We start from the raw sequence: 6148 nt of genomic DNA, 5'->3' as shown, positions 1-6148 counted from the left end.
AATTCATATGAAATCACAAAAGACCCCAAGTTGCCAAAACAATCTTTAAAAACATGATTCAAGCTCAAGGCATTACATTCTGATTTCTATGTATATTGCAAAGCTACAGTAATAAAACCAATATGATACCAGCATAAAGATAGACATACAGACCAATGGAACAGAAGAGAGTCCAGAAATAAATCCATGTATAATCAACTGATCTTCGACAAGTGTGCCTAAAATACACAGTGAGGAAAGACTTGTGTTTTCAACAAATGGTAATGGGAAAATTGGATATCCACATGCAAATGAATAAAATTGAATCCTTATCTGACACCATACACAAAAATCAACTCAAAATGGATTAAAGATTTAAATATAAGATGTGAAACTAAAACTCTTAGGAAAAAAAAAAAAACAGGCAAAAACGTTCATGACATTTATCTTCACAATAATTTCATGGATATGACACTAAAAGCACAAGCAGCAAAAGCAGAAAAAGCTTCCACATATCAAACAAAACAGAATAAAAAGGCAACATGAAATTTGAGAAAATATTTGTAAACTATATATCTGATAAAGAGTTAATTTCCAAAAAAAAAATAATAAGGAATTCCTGCAACTCAATAGCAAAATCTGATAACCTGACGTAAAAATGGCCTAAGGACCTGCATAGACATTTTTCCAAAGAAGGCATACAAATAGCCAACACATACGTGAAAAGATGCTTGACCTCACTATCATCAGAGAAATGCAAATCAAAACCTCAATGAGATATCATCTCACACATGTTGGGATGGCTATTATCAAAAAGACAAAAGAAAACAAATGTTGGCAAGGTTGTGGATAAATTAGAACCCTACTGTTGATGAGAATGCAAAATGGTACAATGTTTATTGAAAATAGTTTGGAGTTTCCTCAAAAGGTTAAAAAATTGAACAATCATATTATCCAGCCATCCCACTGCTGGGTATTTATCCATAAAAATATTGAAATCAGGGTTGAAAAGAGGTACTGGCACTATTGTGTTAATTGCACTACTATTCACAATAACCAAAATGTGGAAACAACCTCAATTTCCATCGACAGATTTTGGATAAAGAAAATGTGGTATATACATTCAGTAGAATATCATTTGGCCTTCAAAAAAAGAAGAAAATTTTTCCACTTGTTACAACATGAATGAACCTGGAGGACATTATGTTAAGTCAAATAAGCCAGTCACAGAAGGACAAATACTGCATGATTCCACTTATATCAAAATTAGCCAAACTCCATGGGAATAAACAATAGAATTGTGGTTTTCAGGGGTTGAAGAGAGGGGTAAATGGGGTGTTGATAATAAACAGTTATAAAATTTAAGTAATGCAAGATAATTTGTAGAGATCTGCTGTACAATTTTATGCCTTTAGATTACAATACTGTTTTGTACACTTAAAACTGTGTTGTGTTCTTAAGTTCTTATGTTTATTGTCGTGTTCTCACCACAATAAAATAGTAACAACAAAAAAAAAAAACAACCTTGCTGGTACCTTGATCTGGGTCTTTCAGGCTACAAAACTGTGAGAAAATAATTTCTATTTGTAATGGCCTGCTGAAATGTGAAAGGGTTAAAGAATAATTAAAACCTGAAACTGGACAAAGGAAGTCTATAACTTAGACCTAGTTTCTGGAACCCCTAACCACATTCTGTTAATCATGAAACTTGTAACAATGAGCTCATACGCTAACTGCCAATTTTAGCCTGTGTAACCCTGCTTGCTTGCGTGGCATGAAAAATAATCAATTGTATATAAGCTGAAAATTACTGTTTGGCCATCGCCCATGGGAACACTGGCTATTGACCATGGGAACATAGGCAATCACCCATAGGAACATAACATTCTAACACAAGCTTTCTGCTTCTGTACTTCCCGCTTGCACACCTGACCAGTGGGTTGACAGGTAGTGAATAGGAGAAAGATGGACCTTTGTGTTTAAGACAGAATGAGGAATGGGATTTGGGGCTTAAAAACCTTGTATCTTGGCATTTCGAGGCTGCTCCTTTGCAAGGACAGCCGCCGGCTAATAAACTGTCTCCTGGTTAAGAGCACTCAAGTTGGGTCTGGTTATTCTGGACACAACACTATTGTATAAGCCACCCATTCTGTGGTATTTTATGGCAGCCCAAATAGACTAATACACTGGGGAACTCACTGCCATGTTCCTCAAGTCCCAAAGTCCCCAGTCATCTGTCTTACTATCTTTCAGAGTCTTTCTATGCTTGTTGTTGTTAGGTTCAGGGATTTTCATTAGAAGACTGACGACCTAGAAGAAAAACTTTATCCATTTTGGCTGGAACTCTGTCTCTTGCTCTGTTCTCTGATTGCAAACCATTAAGGGTCACCAGACAGAAGTATGGGATGACTACATTATGTAAAACCATTCCGATTTATAAGGATCAAATGAAATAGGCTTATCTCAGATATATGTCAGAATTAGATACTTTTGTGACCGTCGGATCACTATACCCTCAGAATGAGTGAGAATATGAATCAGATTCAGTCTCCACTTCACTGTTCTCTTTTAATTCACTCTTTAAATAAGAGTATGTACCTAGACACCCTGACAGCTAAAACACCTAGATTTGTTTCTTCTTTGCTAGTTTGTGCATCCATTTAACTTGCTTTAAGGCATACATAAACACTTGTTTGTGTCTTTGTTATAAATGTCCATAACTGCAGCTTTGCAAGACTTACATTTGCTCTCAGCCCAGCTTAATTCCAGCCTATTGTTGTCAGTATCTGTAGGTATTAAACAACATGTTTTTTCTTTTTTTGTGCGTGTGTGGGGGGAGGGATGTTTAAAGTTAAGCAGCTCATTATCCACGAGACACTTTAAATCTGTAAATAATAGACCACTGTGGGATGGAAGGTGCTTTTTGTGGATTGTTAAGGAGAACTGACCCTTTTTTTTTGCAGGCTTAGATACGGCATTCTCTGAACCCAGAGGTCCCAGCACCTTGATACTTTCCTGGTTTCCCATTAAATTGTTCTTTAATAGTGGCAACTTTGAGAGCCACTTTGGTGGCTTCCACACCCCAGAGGTATTATTATCAGCATCTGAGGGGGTACATGGGATGACAGCAAAGGAAGCTCTGGCCTGCTTCCCTATAGCTAGTGTACATCTGAGGAGAAAATGACCTCCTGGCTTCTGCTTCTGAATTCGGCCTTTGTTCACACACTTCCAATTCCAACATGACTTATCATCACTACTTTACTATTATATTCACATGCTCAGTCTCGGGAACACCCTGGCAATTAACGGTGGCACTTTGAAGAAATTACTCTTAACTCCTGACTCCCAGTTCATGTACTCTCTGTCTTCCATGAAGGTGACACAGCATGGCACTTTGAATTTGTAACATATTTTTTGCGAACCAGATGTATATGGTTGACTTATACAAAGTCTTTTAAAAACACTTTTTAGATTCACAATGAGTTCTTATCTATCATCATGAGTAAAAACACAAGTATTAGTTTTTAAAATGTATTATAGAAGTTTAAGACTCTACTCTGTACCAAATAGAATGTAGTTTTAGAAATACAAGTTAATCACCCCAAATCACTATACGTAATAGTAATATCCAAACACCAGTGCTTATTATAATGAAAACTATGCAATACTTTCCATTTGTAAAACAAAATTTACACCTTTGAACTCTATGTGGGAATGAAAATGAACTCTCTTCCAGCTTTACACAAAGAACCCATTAATCAAAGACAATTGCTTAATTGTTAGCAGTTTGCATAGTCAAACCAAGCCTCATAATTTTCCAAGCTCTGGAGAGCAGTTTCTCAGAGATCGTATTTCCTTACCTAAATTGTCTGTATCAGAGTCATCCTACAATGAGCAACTTTTAGAACGGGCCCAGGGGGTGATAAGATCCAGACTTCACTGGAGATGAGGAAACTAATACTTAGGGAAGGTAAGCAGCTTATGCAAGGTTTTAAAATCAGTTGATCCAAAAGTTAGTTAAAAACTTGGGTTCTCTAGGTAAAATTGGAAACTGACCCCTGCACACAGAGGCCAAGGAGAGACTGAAGGAAGAGGCCACTCCAGATTGGTAAATGGAAGATTAATAAACAAGAGAACTCATCTTCCATATCTCCGATGGCCACAAGACCAGTAGATCTCCACACCCACCTACCAGATTCTTAACGTTTATACAGAGGCCTTAACTGGGTTCAGTTACATGTACCATCCAGCTGGTTTCAATAACACATTACTCTCAAGGCCGAGTTCCTGAGGTTGCTCCTGAGGTGGGGTGGGGAGTTAGGTAAAGAGCTTCTGATTGCCCAGGTCTAGCTCAAGTGTCAACCAGCGGTCACACTCTTGATGACCTCTTCCAACATGGGCTAATACTATTTTCTTTATATTAATGATTTTCACACATTTGTGGTATATATGTGGGACCCAAGAATTTGCATTTCAAACAAGATCCCAGATACCTGATGATGCTGCTGGCCCCAGAGACCACTTTTTGAGAATCACAGCACTTATAGTAGTTTCCTCTTATATATCATTTTAATTTTAAAGAACTTTTAAAAAATGTTTTATTTTGGAGAATCTTGAAACTATACAAAAATGGACAAAAGTGTATAAAGAATTGTCACAAATCTATTGAGCACCAACAACCATCCAACAATGGGCAATCTAAAAGACTTTCAACATGTTATTTTATTTTTTTCTTTATTCTGGGAGACAAGCATGGTCTTAAGTTCTAAAATTGTAATGAAAATTACGTCTTGTATTATCTCCCTACCAATTTTCGGTTTGCAGTGCTACTTAAAGTACACTGTCTCTATAACTCTGAGAAAAGGTAGAGACAGTAGCTTACCAGCTTTCATGTTATAATGACATGAAAGGAAATGGAGGCTCAGATTGTTACTAAAAGACTCACCTAGGCTTCATACTGAAGTCTAACTCAGAACTCAGATGTTATCATTTAACCGTTTCAATTAAAGTTAAACTCATCTGATTTTAAAGCAAAAACACATTAGTGGCTGTGCTTACTTTCATACATTTAGTTTGTAATGGTAACACAATCTTAGCACTTGCAGCCAGGTGTTGTGTGGTTGGTGGCCGGGGAAGATTCAGACCTCCTAGTGGAGTGGCAGTGGCTGCATTTTTAAATTCCCAGTGTGGTTAATTGCTATAAGGATTTAAACACCACCACCTGACTCAGTCTTCATGTCAGATTAGGGAGTTCTTTTTTCATTTTAGACCTTAGTCTCTCTTGGACTCCATCTCTTGCTTTCAGAAAAGTGCAGTTTTTGTCATTTATGTGCCTCAGACAACTTGTGAGGCTTAATGATTATGGTTAGCACAGAACAAAAAGTAAGGTCAAAAAGCTCTGAGAGAAAGCTTGGTAGCCATAGTACTTCACCACTGACCTGTGGTTTTACATGACTCTGGTTTCCACTCTTCAAATATATTAAATTGGAATAATAATGAATGGCTTTAGAGATTTTTGAAATGACAACAGTTTTTATCTTAGATCTGTAAAAAATATACATATATATTTTATGATACATTTCTATTGAGATGATTGATATATAACATTGTGTAAGTTTGAAGTGTGTTAGTTTGATACATTTACATATTGCAATATGATTACTACAGTAGTATTAGCTAACACCTGTATTATGTCACATAATTATTATTTTTTTTGTGTTGATAACAATTAAGATTAGTCTCTTAGCAACTTTGAAGTTTATAACAGTATTGTTGGCTATAATCACTATGCTGTGCATTAGATTTCCAGGATTTATTTATCTACAAGTTGCAATTTTGTACCCTGAAATGACGTTTCCTCAATGTCCATATCCCTCAGCCCCTGGTAACCATCATTCTATGCTATTTTCACAAGTTCAGGTTTTTTTCAGATTTCACTTATAAGTAATATATGGTATTTGTCTTTCTCTGACTTATCTCACTTGGCATAATGCTCTCAGCATTGATGGACCTCGAGGGCATTATGATACCTTTTTATATTAAAAGAGTTCGCTTTCAATTCAGATTGCTAATTAGTATATGAAAAGGTGTTCAACATTGTTAGTCATCAGGAAATGCAAGTTCAAACCTAAATAAGGTATCACTAGACTAACATCAGTATAGTTAAAAT

The sequence above is a fragment of the Pteropus vampyrus genome, unplaced genomic scaffold (genome assembly GCF_000151845.1).
Source record: "Pteropus vampyrus isolate Shadow unplaced genomic scaffold, Pvam_2.0 Scaffold667, whole genome shotgun sequence".
Classification (NCBI taxonomy): domain Eukaryota; kingdom Metazoa; phylum Chordata; class Mammalia; order Chiroptera; family Pteropodidae; genus Pteropus; species Pteropus vampyrus.
Note: the sequence above shows the minus strand (reverse complement) of the source record.